Source organism: Canis lupus, chromosome X (genome assembly GCF_048164855.1).
Source record: "Canis lupus baileyi chromosome X, mCanLup2.hap1, whole genome shotgun sequence".
Taxonomy (NCBI): domain Eukaryota; kingdom Metazoa; phylum Chordata; class Mammalia; order Carnivora; family Canidae; genus Canis; species Canis lupus.
In genome coordinates this window covers 21,081,979-21,101,486 of record NC_132876.1, presented here as the reverse complement: position 1 = coordinate 21,101,486, position 19,508 = coordinate 21,081,979, and the positions used below count along the sequence as shown (strand labels likewise).

The window sequence follows — 19,508 nt, the reverse complement described above, 5'->3', positions numbered from 1 at the left end:
AGACATCTTCCTGTAAAATAAATTGGAAAGTCTGGGGTGCCTGGGAAGTGCAGTTGGTTGAGCATCTGACTGTTGGTTTCAGCTTGGGTCGTGGTCTTGGGGTCATGAGATTGAGCCCCACATGAGGCTTGGCATTCAGTGTAGAGTCTGCTTAGGACTCTCCCCCACCTTCTGCTCCTCCCCCCCTCTCTGAAATAAATAAATGAATCTTTATTTTTTTAAGATTTTATTCATTTTTTTTCACGAGAGACAGAGACAGAGAGACAGAGAGAGAGAGAGAGAGAGAGAGGCAGAGACACAGGTAGAGAGAGAGAAGCAGGTTCCATGCAGGGAGCCCAATGTGGGACTCGATTCTGGGATTCCAGAACCACACCCTGAGCCGAATGCGGATGCTAAACCGCTGAGCCACCCAGGGATCCCCCAAATAAATGAATCTTTTAAAAAATAATTTAAAAAATAAATTGGAAAGTCCAAGCAAATGGTATACAATAATTTTGTGTATTATTTTTGCAAAATGTCTGGGCTAAATAATTTTAAAAGAAAACGTTTACAAAATTAATCTGAAAGCATTGATTCTTTATCTATGCTCTGAGGTTGCTTAAGTAGTATTGAGATAATAGTATTTATGAAGGTTTTGTAGAAATTTCCCATGAAGCCTTCTTAATCTGGTGGCATTTATTGGAGGGAAGGAGATACTTATCTAAATTTATTTACCTTTTTTCGCAATTGGCCTACTAGACTTTCCTTCTCTACTGTTTTCTGGCTGAAAACAATAGATATTTATTTCTCATGACTTTGTGGATTGTTTGGGTGATCTTTCTGGCTTGGGCTACCTTACATGATTTGTGAGGTCAATTGGCAATGAAGCCGAATGATTTTGGAAGGCTTTTATTCACATATATACGGTGACTGGCAGACGGTTGACTAAACCATCTGAGTTCTCCATATGGCCTCTTCAGTAAATTATCTCAGGATCATTCAGGTGAAGATGGTCTCAGAGTTCCAAACTCAGCAAGAGAGAGAAGGCACCAATTCATAGTATTCTGAATGCATCACATTTGTTAAAGCACCACTAAACAAAGCAAGTCATATGGTTGAGCCTTAACACAAAGACTGGAGTAATAGGTTTTACCTCTTGATGGGGAGAGTGGCAAAATCACATTGCTATAAGACATGCATTTAGGAATGGGGAGAGTTTGTGGTCATTTTACAATCTATCACACCCTGTCTGGTTGAGTATTGATAGCCTTCTCTAAAGTGAACCTAAGGGATCCCTGGGTGGCGCAGCGGTTTGGCGCCTGCCTTTGGCCCAGGGCGCGATCCTGGAGACCCAGGATCGAGTCCCACGTCGGGCTCCCGGTGCATGGAGCCTGCTTCTCCCTCTGCCTGTGTCTCTGCCTCTCTCTCTCTCTCTCTCTGTGACTATCATAAATAAATAAATAAATCTTTAAAAAAAAATAAAGTGAACCTAATCACTAGGGCACTTACAAAGAACCTAAATACCTAATACTCTGTGCCCACTCTGAGAGGCCCATCTGTATATTTCATCTCCACACTCCCTAGGTGCCAGTATTCTAATATTGACCTTTCCAAGTCCCTGAGCAGTGGACCAAGCTTTTAATTCCTATCCACAAATAGATTCATATTCTAGGCCATTTCTCCTTCAAGTAGACACTTGGGAGTTTCGACCAGTAGTACTATATCACTATTGTCCTTCTAGGCTAACCATGAGGTAAGGTTGCATTGTACCATCTATTCACTTTGGCTTGGTTCCAGCAAACCATGCGGACCCATATACAAACCAGTTCCATTCTTTACTTTCCCTGTTAATTGGTCATAGGAAATTCTATGAGGGCTGCAGGAAAAGCAGTGAAGCATGTACAGTAGAAGTTTACCATCTGTTCCTCAGTTTACTAATGCCTTCCATACTTACTCAGCTCTGTTCTTATATACCATTTTCATTTTACAATGGAATACTGCTAAATATATCCAATTTTATGATCTGATGGGTTAACGACACATTTCATAATGGGAAATTCAGGTTAGTTATTTGGTTTTCCATAATCCAATGTTCGGCCTCTACAAGGGTACAGTAGCAAACCAGGATTTGCTTTTCTAATAGAGAGTTGTTGACAAAAAAGGGCATACCTTACTCAAAAATTCTAGGGGTGTTGTGCAGTAATTCTCCACATGGAGCTTGCCAGACACTACACAGAAAATTTCTGTCTGCCACAGACAATGTAACAACTCTAATATTTTTGGGTCTGCTGAATCCTAACAACCAATCAGTAGGACAGTTTTTAGGATAGTCTGGCTCTGCTGCAGAGCATTTACTCCCTTTGGCCCCACTCAAAAATGGCACTTTCATAGATTTCCTGGTAAATGGGTTGGAGTAGCACACCTGAATGTGGTCTCTGTTCTCTACAAAATTCAAAGAAGCCTACAAAGTACCATGCTCTTTGCTTGGGTGTGTGTTGCAAAAAGGCACAGCTAGTTGTTTTAGGCCACTGGATCCCTAATAACTTTACTAATAAGGCAGGCTCCGGAGTTTCAGAGGAACAAGTTCTCATTCTCTAGCATGGGTGTGTCATATTAAGGTATCTAGAGTACCTTCTACTTTCTGTTCATCAGCTCCAGTTAGCATGATGCTATTACTGTAAGAGTCCTGTGCAATGTTCATAATGATGAGGGGCACCTGGGTGGCTCAGTAGTTGAGCATCTACCTTTGGCTCAGGTCATGATCTTGGGGTCCTGGGATCGAGTCCCACATCAGGCTCCCTCCAGGGAGCCTGCTTCTCCCTCTGCCTATGTCTCTGCCTCTCTCTCTGTCTCTCATGAATAAATAAAAAAAATCTTTAAAAAATGATGACCCCTCTAGACCATCTCATAACAGAAAGCAGGAGAGTTGACATAGAAAGTAAAGAAACTGAAGCAGTTTCTCCTGTTCTCCAAGGTAGACTTTATGGTACCTATTGATGAGGATAGGAGGGTGGTAAATGCATCCAATAGGTTAATATCCACATACTGATGAAGGAGGCATTGATTCTTCTGACCCAGATAAATATGCCTGAGGAAGGCTCATATTAGAAGATACATTTTTGCTGAGTTTCCAGGGATGGAGAGGAGTTCCACTATTTGAGAACTATGTGCATTTTGTAGACACCATATCAATTCTGTGCAGAGATTGGGAAATAAATGAATTGTTTATGGAAACAGTAGTATGTTTGTATCAGCCAGAGTTTAATCATGTACATGGGCTGGGTCCAGTTCTTGGAAGGCTTTAAGAAAGCCTAGAGTGATCCCTGGGTGGCGCAGCGGTTTGGCGCCTGCCTTTGGCCCAGGGCGCGATCCTGGAGACCCGGGATCGAATCCCACGTAGGGCTCCCGGTGCATGGAGCCTGCTTCTCCCTCTGCCTGTGTCTCTGCCTCTCTCTCTCTCTCTGTGACTATCATAAATAAATAAAAATTAAAAAAATAAAAATAAAATAAGAAAGCCTAGAATTAGTTCCTCCTACACCAAGGTCCCCACACACTAATTTACTTAGGCCTCTTGTGTACATGCCCTACACTTTGTAAAGTACTCCTTCCATGTAGTTATGGATCTTAGAAAGTGGGAGAGAATGGCATCTATATGGGCCAGCACCAGGACAAACTCATGCTGCTGTGTGTACTTCCCCAGACACTCCCATCGATACAGAGCCTTCACAAATCCATAGAAGATTGTGTACCAATAAGAAGTCCACCCCTGCTCTCCTACTAACTCCAAAGCCTCTCTTTGCCCCACCAGCCCTTCTACTTCCTTCCCAGGCCTGGTATCACCTAGGTTTTGGCCCTGGACTTGCTGGGGAGATCCAGACCCTTCTTCCCAGGTACCTCTCTAAACCAGGGGCAACGCAGCCTCCTGAAAGATGAGATGCATCTGAGCAGCTAGGCTCCTCAGCAGAGCTGATGCTACCGAACAGCTAAGGATGCTCTATTCATTTGGGCTTGGCCTGAACAGTCTCATGTAGCTAGAACCTAGTCATTGTTATTAAATTCAAGATATCAGAGAAACTATTGGCTGGAACTTCTTATCTTCACTTTTTTTCTTTTTAGAAAACACAGAATCGGGACGCCTCGATTTCTTAGCAGTTGTGCGTCTGCCTTTGGCTCGGGTCGTGATCCCTAGGTCGGGGATCGAGTCCCACATCAGGGAGCCTGCTTCTCCCTCTGCCTATATCTCTGCCTCTCTCTGTGTGTTTCTCATGAATAAAAAAATAAATTCTTAACAAAAAGAAAACACAGAATCTCTGTCTAATAAATAGCACCCTCTCCCCTCTAAGGGGAGAGTCAAGTGGAACAAAGGCAGAGGAGTTGTCTTGTTTCCTACACAGTTAAGTGGGGATTCAATATGTGTTTATAATGAGAGCAAAGTTAAAATAGCTCATACTACATTGCCAAATGAAGGATAAAAGAGACATAAACACCTCCTTAAAAAGATTCTTTTAGAAGAAAAGTATGAATTGAATCATTCACTGAAGTACTATTTGAACAGATGGTGTGATTCACAGCTAACATGTAAGCCACCTTGGGAGCTTATGTAAAAGTAAACAAGTGGAGCTAAAAAGAAATCACTTTATTCCCCAAAACGTTCTTTCATTTATTTTACTCAGAAAATTGGAAAATCTATGTTTTGAAGGCTGTGTTTCCTTGGGGGATGTCAGGAGTAAGGAGGGAGGAGAGTCTTCAGAACAAGAATACATGGATGCGGGATTGAGCTCCACATTTGTCTCCTAAAGGATGAGTTGAGTCTAAGAAGCCAAGACCCTCGGCATAGCTGACTCTTCCCAACCACTAAAAACACTCTTATCTCTGTGTGTCCTGAAAGGTACCATGTGCCCAGATGAAAGATAAGGGAGTTGAACTGGGATCCAGTTATGTAACAGGCACTCTGCTAGGAACACTGCAAGTGCTGCTTCCTCTCAGGCTAGCTCACCATGACCCCAGGAAGCATAGGTTATAAGGCCAATTTTCCCAATAGGGACATTGAGGTGGGAAAGCAGAAGAGATCTCCCAGAGCCACATGGCTACTTCCTTTGTGGAGCTGCCCTTGAAATGCTGGCCTGTTGAGTTTTAGGCCTTCCTTAGGAGAGGTAGCCAATTGCAGTAGGAAGATCACTGACTAGGATATCTGAAAGGCTTCTCTGCTTGCTAATGCCTCAGGGACAGTAGCCTTCTGTGCCACAGTTTCTCCAACTTAAAAATGTGGAAGTTGTACTATATGGAACCCAAGGTCCTCATCTGGGTATGAAAATGGCATCAGAATATCAATGAAGTTGGCTTCCCCAGCCCCATCATTCCTGATCATTTTCAACTGCAATAAGGAAAAAGTGCTTGTACAGAGGTGCAGTTCCCATCATGGTGCCACCTACTTAGGAAGTCTCCAAGGAATGAGCTGACCCTGGGCAGAGCTCTCTATCGACTACCTTAATATGACATTATCTTATCATATCATAGTATGTCTTACCCACTCAGTGATAGCCCACCACAGGCTGTCCTAGCATTCTTTCATTTGACTAATATTTACTGAGTGTGTAGTAATGCTCCAGGCACTGTGCTAGATACTGTGGAAATGACAGTGAGCAAGGATACAGTGTTTCTCCTCCTAAAATTAGGCCCAGTGGGGGAGATACACAAGCAAACAAATTAAGTAAAACACAGAGGGATAAGTGTGAGCATAAGAAAAGAGAAGTAGAGTTCCATCTGAGGAGTCAAGGTATGTTACCCTGAGGTAATGATGTTGACATCAAACTAAATCAATTTTTTGTCAACCATCCAGATATTTAGAATCACCCAGGTGACTGTTGCAGACTTGTTTGGTCTATTATCCTGGCACTTGGTACCACTTAGGTGAAAATGTATTCCCACACTATTTAGAACCAAAGTTTACAGGAAGGTAATGAAATCCTTTATGTTTCCAAAGATCTAGAGACTTAATTAAGGAGGAACACAACCTTACTATCAGTAGTCCAGAAATAAACTCCTTCTCTTGGACATGTTCTTATAAATACTTCTGAACACTTTCATGTGAAGGGCCTTCTTTTTTTTTTTTAATGATACTCACACACACACACACAGAGAGAGAGAGAGAGAGGCAGAGACATAGGCAGAGGGAGAAGCAGGTTCCATGCACCTGGGAGCCCGATGTGGGATTCGATCCCGGGTCTCCAGGATCGCACCCTGGGCCAAAGGCAGGCGCTAAACCGGGACGCCACCCAGGGATCCCTTTGAAGGGCCTTCTAATTGCCTCTCTGAGACCTAATCCTAGAGGCTTTGAAATGGTTTCCCTTTGCAACTTTGAAACCTTTGATACTGTGTCCCCTGGCAGGTGTGATTCTACCTCCTTCCTTGGCCTTTTTAATAACTGGACTTTGGGGGATGCCTGGGTAGCTCAGTGGTTGAGTGTCTGCCTTTGGCTCACGGCGTGATCCCGGAGTCCCAGGATCAAGTCCCACATTGGGCTTCCTGCGTGGAGCCTGCTTCTCCCTCTGCCTGTGTCTCTGCCCCCCCGCCATGAATAAATAAATAAAAATATTTTTTAAAAAGATTATATTTTAAAAAATAATTGGACTTTGGGAGTGTTCTTCCCATTTTACTAAAGGTACTTCTGCTCTTGAGTTACATTTGGAATTGACTTCACGTCTCAGCTGAACGGAACTTCTTAAGGCAGAGGAGTTTTGTAGTTTTTCTAAACATCCTACTTGTTCATCTCCAGTAATCTCCATAAAAGCTAACTTCTAGTCTTCTGGATCACATGCTCCTCCATGGGGAGAAAGGAATGGTACAATCTTTCTTCAGTTCACCATGCTGGACTGTTCTTTAAGCCACAACCCAATCAAGGGTCTACAAGTGTACATAAAAGATTGTAATAATTCCTTCTATGTATATGAATACTTTATTTCTACAGTGGTTCCATTTAGTGCTCATGAAAACTTTATATTGACTTATCTATTCGTTAAAAGAAATCAAGTATTATTCACCATGATTTTTGATGGTCTTTATATTAACCATGAGAAACTGAATGAATGTCTAGTACCTTGCAAAATGTGTGAGTAAGAAAGCAGGTCGCAACATTTTGTATAGTGTGACATCATGACTATGAAAGTAACATAGGAACAGGAAAAGATCCCAAATGTTGTTAATAGTCACAACTAAACAGTGGAATTGTCTGTGATTTTTTTTTCAATTACCTGGTTTTCTGTGGCTTCCATGTTTTCTCTATTGATTGAAGAAAATTTTGATTAGAAACAATAGTCTAGTGAGATCCATTTGCTTTATAGAAGAAAAAACTAAAGTCCAGCATGTTCTGGCACAACTAGGACAAGAAATCTGGCCTCAGAACTTTTAGACTGAATTCTTTGAATTCAGATTTAAAGAAGATGTGGATTTATTTATATTTTCCCTGCTTTACTGAGATTTAACCGACATATAACATGGTCTAAATTTAAGGTGTGCAACTTGATGATTTGATAAATTTCCATATTACAAAATGATTATCACTATAACATTAGCTGACATCTCCCTAACATCACTTAATTACCTTTTTTTGTGGTGGGAACATTTACGATTTTAATTAGCAACTTTCAAACATATCCATGCTATTATTAACTATAATCACCACGCTGTATCCTTTTACCAACATCTCCTCAATTCCTCTACCCTCATCTCTTGGTAACCACCCCTACTCTCGGTTTCTATGAGTTCAGCCTTTCCTGGCTCCACATATAAGTGAGATCATACAGTATGCATCATTTTCTGTAGAATTTCATATTTTACTTAATCTAAAATTTGGGTGAAATAAGAATTCTGTGCATTATTTAAAATGCAGCAGTCATTCAAAAGTCAAGTGGGGACATGAACAATGAATAAGCCTGCTAGGTTGACATCTTCTTTTAGCTAGAGAAGTCATTTGTACTCATCAACCAACCTGCAGAGATCCCCCTTACGCTATTCTCTCATTTCTCCTCCCAATCATCTCCTCTTACCAAGTGCCCACTGCCAGCAGTGCCTTCAGTCGTCCAGGGAGGCTCATAACCTCTGGTGCAAAAGATTAGACTGTTTTGGTAAATGATTATCAATGCATCCAGGTATGAGTTGGGTTCACTGAAAAGAACCTGAATTTTTACGCATGATGGGTGCTAATTCCTAACTACTGCCATCACCTCATGATTAAATTGACAGAAATTGCACTCCAGAAGCAGGGAATATGAAACCTGGCAGGCTTAAAAACCACCATCTCAGAGGACTCAGATTGAGGAGTATGAGATCAACAAGTTGTTTCTAGACCGTAGTTGTATGATGGACGGATTCAGAGGACACAGAGTTGCATAAAGGAGTGCTGTTAGAAACAGGATACAAGACCAGTGGATGCTTAAGGAATCACCATTTGCCATGATCTGTAGGGGTAGTTCCCAATGACGATAATGCAGAAAGCAAATGCAAGGTGGTGTGCAGGCTAGAGGATATGTTTTCAAGAATAATCAGCATCCCATCTAGATCAGCAGTTGGAAAAGTATAGCATATGGGTCAAAAGAGACCACTCCCTGTTTTCATAGTTTTATTAGAGTACAGCTGTGCCTATTTGTTTACATGATGTCTAAGGCTACTTTAGTGCTACAATGGCAGAGCTAAGTAGTTGCAACAGAGACCTATGGTATGCAAAATCTAAAATATCTCCTACATGAATGATTTCAGAAAAAGGTAGCTAGTGTCTGTTCCAGATCATAAAAGAGAAAGTGGAAGAAATGCAGGGTAGTGAGTGGAAACTGTATTCCTGAATTAAAATATACATGGATGAGGGTATATCTATAAAGGTGATTCTGAATCTGGTGTTGACAAACTGGCCTGCAGGTCAAACCTGGTCTGTCATGTGTCTATAGTTGTTATTTTAATAGATTTTTTAAAAGATTTTATTTATTTATTTATTCATGAGAGACAGAGAGAGAGAGAGAGGGAGAGAGGCAGAGACACAGGCAGAGGAAGAAGCAGGCTCCACGCAGGGAGCCCGATGTGGGACTCAATCCCGGGACCCCAGGACCACACCCTGGGCCCAAGGCAGGCGCTAAAACACTGAGCCACCCAGGAATCCCCTTAATAGATTTTTTTTAGAGCAGGGTTAGGTTTACAGAAAATTTGAACAGAAAAATACAGAGAGTTCCCATAGTCTCTTTTTGCTCTGGCCCACAGTTTCCTCTATTAACTAAATCTTGCATTATTGTGGTACATTTGTTAAAAATGGTGAATAAATATTGATATATTATTATTAACTAAGACCATAGTTCATATCAGGTTTATTCTTTGTATTATACAGTTCTATAGTTTTTGACAAATATGTAGTGCCATGTATCGACCATTAGAGTATCTATCATACAGAATAGTTTTACCACCCACCAGCAATGAGGGAGAGTTCCTGTTGCTCTCCGTCCTCCCAGGATTTGGTATTGTCAGTGTTTAGGATGTAGCCATTCTAATACATATGTAGTGGTATATCATTGTCATTTTAATTTACAATTCCCCAAAGATATGTAATTTGAGCATCTTTCATATATTCACTTGTCATCTGTATATATTCTTCGATGAGGTGTCCTTTAAGGTCTTTTGGCCACTTTTTAGTTGTGTATTTCCTTCTCAATGCGTGTTAAGCATTCTTTATATATTTGAGATTCAAGTCTTATATCACATATGTATTTTGCAAAGATTTACTCCTAGTCTGTGGATTATCTCATTCTCTAAGTGGTGTCTTTCTTTTTTTTTAAAAGATTTTATTTATTTATTCATGAGAATACACAGAGAGGAAAGAGAGAGAGAGAGGTAGAGACACAGGCAGAGGGAGAAGCAGGCTCCATGCAGGGAGCCCGACATGGGACTCGATCCCGGGTCTCCAGGATCATGTCCCTGGCTGTAGGCGGCGCTAAATCGCTGAGCCGCCGGGGCTGCCCTAAGTGGTGTCTTTCACAGAGCACAAATTTTACTATTGATGAACTGCAATTTACCAATTTTTTTCTCTCATGGATCGTGCTTTTGCTGTTGTATCTAAAAGGTCATCATCAAACCAAACATAACATAGATTTTCTCTATATTTTCTTTTAGAAATGTTATGTTTTGCATGTTTAAATTTAGATCTCTGGTTCATTTTGGTTAATTTTTGTAAAGGTATAGGACTATATCTAGATTGTGTTTTTCACATATGGATATCCAGGTGTTTGAGCACCATTTATTAAAAAGACTATCCTTTCTCCATTGAATCATCTTTGCTCATTTCTCAAAGATAAGTTGGCTATATTTATGTTCATGGGAGTAACTCAAAGTTTCCATCGAAAGGATAAAGAAGCGGTGGGGGAGAGAGAGAGAGATGGAATATTACTCAACCACAAAAAAGAACGAAACCTTGCCATTTGCAACAACATGGTTGGATCTAGAGAGTATAATGTTAAGAGAGTCAGTTAGAGAAAGACAAGTACCATATGATTTTACTCACATGTAGAATTTAAGAAACAAAAGAACAACAAAAAGAGGAAAACAAAAAAACAGACTAACCAGTGGGAAGATGGGTGAGGGGATGGGTGAAATAGGTGAAGGGGATTAAGAGTACACTTATTGTGATGAGTAATGTATAGACTTATTGAATTACTATACTGTGCACCTGAAACTAATATAACACTGTATGATAATTATACTGGGATTTCAAAATAAATAAAAGGGAAAAAAGACAAGAGGTAACAAGTGTTGGCAAGGTTGTGAATAATAAAAGCCTTGTGCACTGTTGGTAAGAATATAAACTGGTGCTGCCAATATGGAAAACAACATGGAGATTCCTCAAAGATGAAGACCAGACTTACCATGCAATCTAGCAATCCTACTTCTAGGTATATGTCCAAAAGAAATGAAATCAAAATCTCAAAGAGATACCTGCACTCCTGTGTTTATTGCGGTATTATTCACAATAGCCGAGACATGCAAGCAACGTGTCTATCTACAGATGAATGGATAAAAGATATACAGAAATATCATTCATCCATGGGAAAGAAGGAAATCCTGTCATTTGCAACAAAATGGATCGATCTTAAGGGCATTATAGTAAGTGAAGTATGTCAGACAGAAAAAAGACAAATAATGTATGATATTATTTGTGGAATAATGTAATATGCTTACATGTGGAATCTAAAAAGCTGAGCTCAGAGAGTAGAATGGTGGTTGTGAGGGGCTGGGGGCTGGGAGAAATAGGGAGGTGTTGGTCAAGGGGTGCAAAGTTCCAGTTAGAAGATGAATAAATTCTGGTGATCAGCATGGTGACTAGAGTTAACCATGCTGTATTATATACTTGAAAATTGCTGAAAGAGCAGATCTTAAATGTTTTCACCATAAAAATAGAAATAGTGATTATGTGAAGTCATGGAGGTGTAAACTAACCCTTCTGTATTAATCATTTTGTAACTTATACATGTATCAAATAACAACACTGCACCCCTTAAATGCTCACGTTATCTATTATATCTCAGTTAAGCTGGAAGTACGAGAGAGAGAGAGAGAGAGAGAGAGAGAGAGAGAGAGAGAGAAACCTCCAAACCTCCTCATGAATCAAAACCTGCTCAGAGAGAAAAAAAGTTTCTCTTAGTAGAAGAGCAGATCTTGTTTACCCAGAATCATAGCCAAAGTAACCATTCTTACAAATTCTCAATAAACACATTTGGATGAAAGCGAACATTCATTTTAGTTAGGTAAACTAGTTTTAGTTAGTTTCAGTTTAGTTAGACAACTGTCTCGTCTTCTGCCACCTTTGTATTCTCCTCTCCTCCACCACCCAACCCATGTTTGTATTTAAGCAACTCTAACTGCAAAGCAAAGTTGCGCTCCTTTATGTTCCTGAAGTGGAAACATTACTTTGAAACTGAGGACACCAATTTTTAAATCACCACGAGATGTTCCATGATTGGACTTGAACTCTGGCTTCTGTTTAACCTCTCAGCAGACTATACATTTTTGGCAAATAGGAATATTTTAACAATTACTTAACTTTTAACTATTGTAAATATAACCAAAAAGACCTCTCCTTAGTTTATTTCTCTGCGGCTGGGATCAAGGAGATGATATCTTGAACACTGCAAGCAGAAATAGAATTTTAATGTTTGTACAGAGAAAGGAAAACTGTATGTCATGAACCGGCATGCATATTATTATCATCAATGCTAGAGAATGAATTATTTTTGGTGGTTTTCTGACACCAGTGTTTAATGGTAGCTTTATTACAAGCTATCTCTGTGTACATAAAGGAAAAAATATATTTAAACCAGTAGAAATAAGTGTGCATGATTCACTAGCACAGTTAACTCAAGATTTTCCAGCGTTATAACCACAACTGATAGGAAGATTTATTGCCACAGCTGCCTGTGTTAAACTTCTTTTCCTGCAGTTGAAGGAATCAGATTTCTTCTTGGAGATTAGTCATTTGTGGGGGTGTCGCCAACTGCAAAATGCTTGTTACGAATGAGGGGCACTCCTCTGCTGGTGTCTTCCAGTTCTGATTTCCATTTCTCTTTGTGTCTTTTCCACTCATATACAGACAAATTTCAATGACTTACACGGTCAAGTTTTCTTTAGGTGTTATTCAAACCTCACACTTCAGGTTGTTTTGTGTGCTGGTTTGAGGTAACCACACAAGGAAGGATGGGATGAAATGACATTTTGGCACACATTCACAAGTATGAAATCTAAGCAGATGAGAAATTCCACACAGGAGTGGGAGTGGAAGGGGAACTAACATTTCTTGGGTGGCTATAAATGTGCCAAGCACTGTGTTAGGCTTGTTATTGAAACTATCTCATTTCATTTTTGAAGCAATCCTGCAAGGGGTTAGGTGATATTCCCATTTCATATATGAAGAAATTGACTTTTTCCAGATTGTGCAGCTTACTAGTAACTTACTGAGCAGGGATGAGAAACCAGCTAGCTACTAATTCTCCAAATCTCCTGTTTTCTTTCCACTTGACTGTGTAGCCTGTAAAGCCCTACAAGAGTATAGTTGGACAAAGCTTTGTTACAACTATATGACTTCTGGGGATTTTAAAAAATCACAGGTTTATTGAGAAACAATTCATATACCATATAATCCACCTTTTTATATTGTACCATTCAATGATTTTTAGTATTTTCACAGATTTATGCAGCTATCGCCACAGTCAATTTTACAATATTTTCATCACCTCAAAAAGAATTTTAAAAAACCCTGCACAGTTCAAGTAGCATTCCCACATCACCAATCCCCCCTCCAGTTCTATACTACTAATCTACTTTCTTCCTCTATAGATTTGCCAATTATGGGCATTTCCTATCAATGGAATCCTATATTATCAGTTCATTTGTGATGGGCTACATTCACTTAAGATAATGTTTTCAAGGTTCATCCGTATTGTAGCACGTATCAGCACTTCATTCCACTCTATGGCTAAATAATATTCCTTTGTATGCATATACCACATTTTATTTATCTGCAAGTTACAGAGAGTTACGTTACGTTTAAATAAGACAATTCTAAAGCCGAAAGGGTCATAAATGGTTCATCTGTTATATGACCTATCTGAATCGTGCAAAACTGATTGGGTCTATCCTACTTTTTTCTAGAGGCTTCTGGGAACATGCATACCTCAACGTGCCTAGGCTCACCTCCTAATTTCTGGTAAGCATTGCCTTTGTGAAGTCATTTCAATTAATTAGATTTTGCATAAACCTATATGGAAATGGAGGATCTATACATATTAAGTTTTTGTCGACTGAAAGCAGGTGACAGAACAAGTGAGCAAGGTGAGATTTCAAGCGAATCTATAAGATGTCTGGTTTATTTCGTGCCACTGTCACTAGTTTGGCTTTCACTGCATTGGCTGGTGTTGTAGCAGAATATAGATAGTTTAAGTAACATAGCAGGATGTGTCTAAAATGACAGCTGGAAAAATTTGTTAAAAAGCAAAAGTCAAGCAAGGCATTCACTTGGTATCATAACTGGTTGTCTGAATTACATTTACAAAAAAAAGTATGGTTTGGCCAGCCAATTTGTTTAAAATCTGGCAAAATTATTTTGTGGGGAGATACAGCATATATGCAAAGATAAAACTGCTTGTTCTTTCTGCCAAAGTTTTAGTCAATTACCTAGTTATGACATTTTAAGAACAGAACTATTTAATGGTACATCGTGGCTGAATTGACCAGAAATATTGACATAATGTACCCAGTTTAAATATCTTTCTTCAGGATCCACTAGTCTAAACAGCTTTATCAGTTTCTCTTGCCTTCTTAGGTTCTAAGATGAAAAGAGAAGGAAAGCCCTTACTCCAGCAGGTGTACAAATGTACAGTAGAGTCTAACGCATTGGTACGAACCCTACAAAGTTATGGCTAGAATGGAACAAGGAACTCTTTTGTATTTATCTTGATGGTTGAATATATGCACTTTGGGAAACCACTTTAAGCCCTAGAGCCACAAATGTGCCCAAAATAGTTCACAGAGAAAAAGTAGTACTGAGGAGAACCACCATTAGCAGCCCATTGCTAGAAGTTCCTCTTTGGGGTATGAAGTGCAATTTTCTGTGACCTACAATCTTTTGGAACTTGTCACACAAGATGAATGGAATTAATATGCAAGATAGGGCTTCTGCAACCATAATCTATGGATTATTCCTCAGATCTCATTTTATACACAGCCACCATTTTGAACTAATGTGTAACAGACTTGCAAACCCCATGCTAAGGTGATTCTGTCTCATGATAAGAATTATCTTTTGTAATGAAAATGACTAATCATTTTAGAAGCACTACTGCATCAATTATTCTTGTTTGTGCTTACAACTTCTTAAAGTATTTTACATATAATAAATATTAATAAAATGTTTTCTCAATCATCATTCTTACAAATATTAAATTTCCATCACATTAATTTTTCATAAAAGGAATAAACTGAAATTATTCTTTCCCTTCTCCTGTTTCTTTGCCTTTTCTTCCATGGTGTGCTTTAGCAATCCTTCTGGTCACTTTTGTTCCCAATCCTCATACACATTTATGAGCTTAACATTTTTATTCTCCCAGAGAGTCATAGACAAGATTGTGATTCCTTTCATCCTTCTTCCCATGAGATCTTATACACATTATATAACTTCCCTATTCTTGTTCATTGTTATCTTAGCCAGATAGGCCCCCATGACTTCCGACATGCCACACTCATAGGGTACCTAAAACTAGGTCTTTTCCTTCTTACTTTATCCCATTCCTGTTCCCTCAACACTAATCCATTCTTGAGTGAATGCTATCTTTCTGGACCAAACCTTCTCAACCTTTATCCTGATTCCCCTTTGTGAGTTTTGTTCATCTTTCCCAAATTTTTGTGCGAAATCTCCACTCCAAAAAGTGTTGGGTATAAAGAGGGAGGAATATTGGGGCACCTGGGTGACTCAGTGGTTGAGCATCGGGCTTCGGCTCAGGGTGTGATCCTGGAGTCCCGGGATCGAGTCCCACATCAGACTCCCTGAGAGGAGCCTGCTTCTCCCTCTGTCTATGTCTCTGCTTCTCTCTCTGTATCTCTCATGAATAAATAAATAAAATCTTTTAAAAAGAGGGAGAAATGTCAAGAATGACTTTTACGTATTAGGGCTAAGGTTAGTGATGTCATACTGGGGAAGGGAATAGGGTCTCAAATGGTTTTTGATTGAGTCAACATGTTTGCTTGGAGTTCTGGAGAGAGACAAACTACTGATAAAAATTTGGAAGGAATGAGAAGAGAAGAGGATTCAACCACAGAATTTTGGCAAACATCGACATTTATGGGTTAGGCAGAGAAACTGCTTCAGAAAGCAGAATGAGTAAAAATGGCTTGAGACAGGAGGAAAGTTTTCACCTTTTCAATGAAGCTTTCCCTGAAAATTTATTTAAAGTTTGCAACTCCCTCCTCGGCATTCTTGTCATTGGTGATTGGGAGAGAAAGTTTCAAAGAGATAAAGAAGTGAAATGTCAGATTGCTGTGAAGTTTGGATCTAAGGCAGGTGAGGGAGTGGAAACAGCTAATGTACTTCTCCTGGCTATAAAGGGGAAGAAGTGGGCAGCCCCGGTGGCCCAGCGGTTTGGCGCCCACCTTTGGCCCAGGGCGTGATCCTGGAGACCCGGGATCAAGTCCCACGTCGGGCTCCCTGCATGGAGCCTGCTTGTCTCTCTCTCTCTCTTTCTGTGCTTCTCATGAATAAATAAATAAAATCTTTTTAAAAGGGGGGGGAGAAGTTATAGGATTTTGTTACAGGGAAATATAGGGGAAATTTTTTAAAGATATTATTTATTTGAGAGAGAGAGAGTGCATGCACACATGTAAGTAGGGGGAGAAACAGAGAGGGAGGGGGATGTACTCGAACAAAAACCAAGAGTTGATTCCCCAACTGACTGAGCCACCCAGATTCCCAATAGGGGAAAATTTTAAGATAGAAGAGACTGGAGAATATTTATGATCTGAGGAACAAAAGTCAATAGATTTAAAGTTTGCCAGAATATGGTGGTGGTACCTGGATGGCTCATTCAGTTAAGCATCTGCCTTCAGCTCAGGTCATGATCTCAGGGTCCTGGGATAGATCGAATCCTGCATTAGGCTCTCTGCTTAATGGGGATTGTGTTCTCTCTCTTTCAAATAAATAAAAATTTTTTTCAAAAAAGAATATGGTTAATTGATGAAAGAAGATCATTTAAGCAATGAAAGGAATTGAACTCAGACTATCTATCTATCACTCTATCTCTCTATCTATTTCTTGGGGGTGGTGGGTAGCTGAAAGGTGTTCTCTTTCACCAAGGGAAGTGTAGAGAAGAAAAGGATATTTGCCGAAACAGAAAATGTGATTATGAGTACAGAAAGTGTGGGGACCTCTGCCTAAAGGTCTGTTTTTTATTAAAATAAAGAGGTTTTGAGGATAAGCATTGTGAGAAGACTGACAAAAGTTTGAAAGAGGTTTTGAGAAAAGGGGGGCTAGGAATTAATTAGGCTGGGCCCACGGAGGGTTTCAAACTTGAGCAGGCATCATAATCACCTGGAGGGCTTTTTAAAACACAGACCATGAAGCTCCACCCCCAGAATTTTTGATTCAGCAGGTATGAGGTGGGCCCCAAGAATGAGCATTTCATTTTTTTAAAAGATTTGTTTATTTTGTTGGGAGGGAAGGGCAGAGGGAAAGGGTGAGAGCGAATCTCAAGCAGACTCCTTGCTGAGCATGGACCCTGCCTGCAGGTCTCGATCTCATGACCTGAGCTGAACCCAAGAGTCAGATGCTTAACTGACTGAGCCACCCAGGCACCCCAAGAATGAGCATTTCTAGCAGGTTTCCAGGTAATACTGATGCTGCTGGCCACAGAACTACATCTTGAGATGCACTGACTTAGGGATACAGAGAGCACTCGCCATAAAATGTAAAGAGAGCTCAACACAGGTTGAACACCAGTCCACAGGTTTTTAAATTTTTTCTCAAGTAGCTTTTAGCAGGCCAGATGTGGAGACTTAGAGAAATAATGAATTGATTTGCTGGAAGTATGTTGAGCTGCAAATATGAAGGGCAAGCAAATTAATGGAATGCAAATGACAGGAGATTAAGTGAAATGCCAGAACCTAGTTGGTACTCAATAAATGGTAGCTGCATCACCAAAATGACAAGAGATAACAAATGCTGGTGAGGATGTGGAGAAAGGGGAACCCTTCTGCACTGTTGGTAGGATGCAAACCAGTGCAGCCACTGGGAAAACAGTATGGAGGTACCTCAGAAACGTAAAAATAGAACTACCATATGATCATGCAATCTCACTTCTGGGTATATAGCCAAAGGAAATGAAGATAGCATATGGAAGAGATAGCTGGACTCCCATATTTATTGCAGCATTATTCACAATAGCCAAGATATGGAAACAACCTAATTGTCCAACAACTGACATGCAATGAAGAAAGATGCAATCACATTGCAATATATAAGTCTATCAAATCAATACGTTGTATACCTTAAACTTACATAATGTTATGAGCCAATTGGATCTCAGTAAATCTAGAATATTAAAAAGAATAAATGAATGATAGGTTAGATAGATAGATACATAGATATACAATGGAATATTATTGAGCCACAAGAAAGAAGGAAATCCTGCCATTTGCAACAGCAAGGATGAATCTTGAGGGCATTACACTAAGTGAAATAAGTCATACCAAGACAAAATACTGTGTGGTCTTATATGAGGAATCTGAGAAAGCAAAAGTTATAGAAACAGAGTCGAACCATGGTTGCCAGGGGCTGGGGCTGGTGGGAGAAATGGGGAGATGTTGGTCAAAGGGTACAAACTTCCAGTTAGAAGATGAATGTTCTGGGGATGTAATGTGCAGCACTGTGATTATAGTTAACAACATTGTACAATGTACTTGAAAGTTGCTAAAAGGGTAGATGTTTTTACCACAAAGAAGAAATGGTAATTATATGATATGATGGAGGTGTTAGTTTACGCTACAGTGGTAATCAGATTGCAAGTTTTAAGTGTAGCAAGCGAAGTCATTGTACACTTTAAACTTATACAATGTTATCTGTTAATTATACCTCAGTAAAGCTGGAAAATTAAATAGATAGATAGATAGATGATAGATAGATAGATAGATAGATAGATAGATAGATAGATGCCGCATCCCCATGCCCATGCAATGCTTTTTTCAGACTCTGCTGCCCCCTCTGGGACTGGCTTCATATTAACACAGCCTGCTCCTGTCTTTTTTTTTTTCACTGAAGTCATACTAGGCAAGCCCTCAGTTCTCCTTGTAGAAAGATGACTCCCCAAATATTGCCATATAAATTGCTGTATTTCATTTTACCCCACCAATGCATAAAAGCTTCCATATTAAACTAAGTAGATAACTGTAAACTAAGTAGATAAGCCTTCTGAACGCCCCCAGCCTCCTAACTGTACCTGTCTTTTTTTTTTTATTGGAGTTCAATTTGCCAACATATAGCATAACACCCAGTGCTCATCCCATCAAGTTCCCCCCTCAGTGCCCATCACCCAGTCACCCCCACCCTCCGCCCCCTCCCTTTCCACCACCCCTTGTTCGTTTCCCAGAGTTAGGAGTCTCTAATGTTCTGTCTCCCTCTCTGATATTTCCCACTCATTTTCTCTCCTTTCCCTTTTATTCCCTTTCACTATTTTTTATATTCCCCAAATGAATGAGAATATATAATGTTTGTCCTTCTCCAATTGACTTATTTCACTCAGCATAATACCCTCCAGTTCCCTCCACGTCGAAGCAAATGGTGGGTATTTGTCATTTCTAATGGCTGAGTAATACTCCATTGTATACACAGACCACATCTTCTTTATCCATTCATCTTTCGATGGACACTGAGGCTCCTTCCACAGTTTAGCTGTTGTGGACATTGCTGCTATAAACATCGGAGTGCAGGTGTCCCGGCGTTTCACTGCATCTGTATCTTT

At 39.9% G+C, this 19,508-nt stretch overlaps 1 pseudogene; it reads right to left on the bottom strand.

Annotated features, from left to right (window-relative positions):
* Positions 1-19,508, bottom strand: part of LOC140628637 (elongation factor 1-alpha 1 pseudogene) — a 278,649-nt pseudogene that overhangs the window by 183,450 nt on the left and 75,691 nt on the right.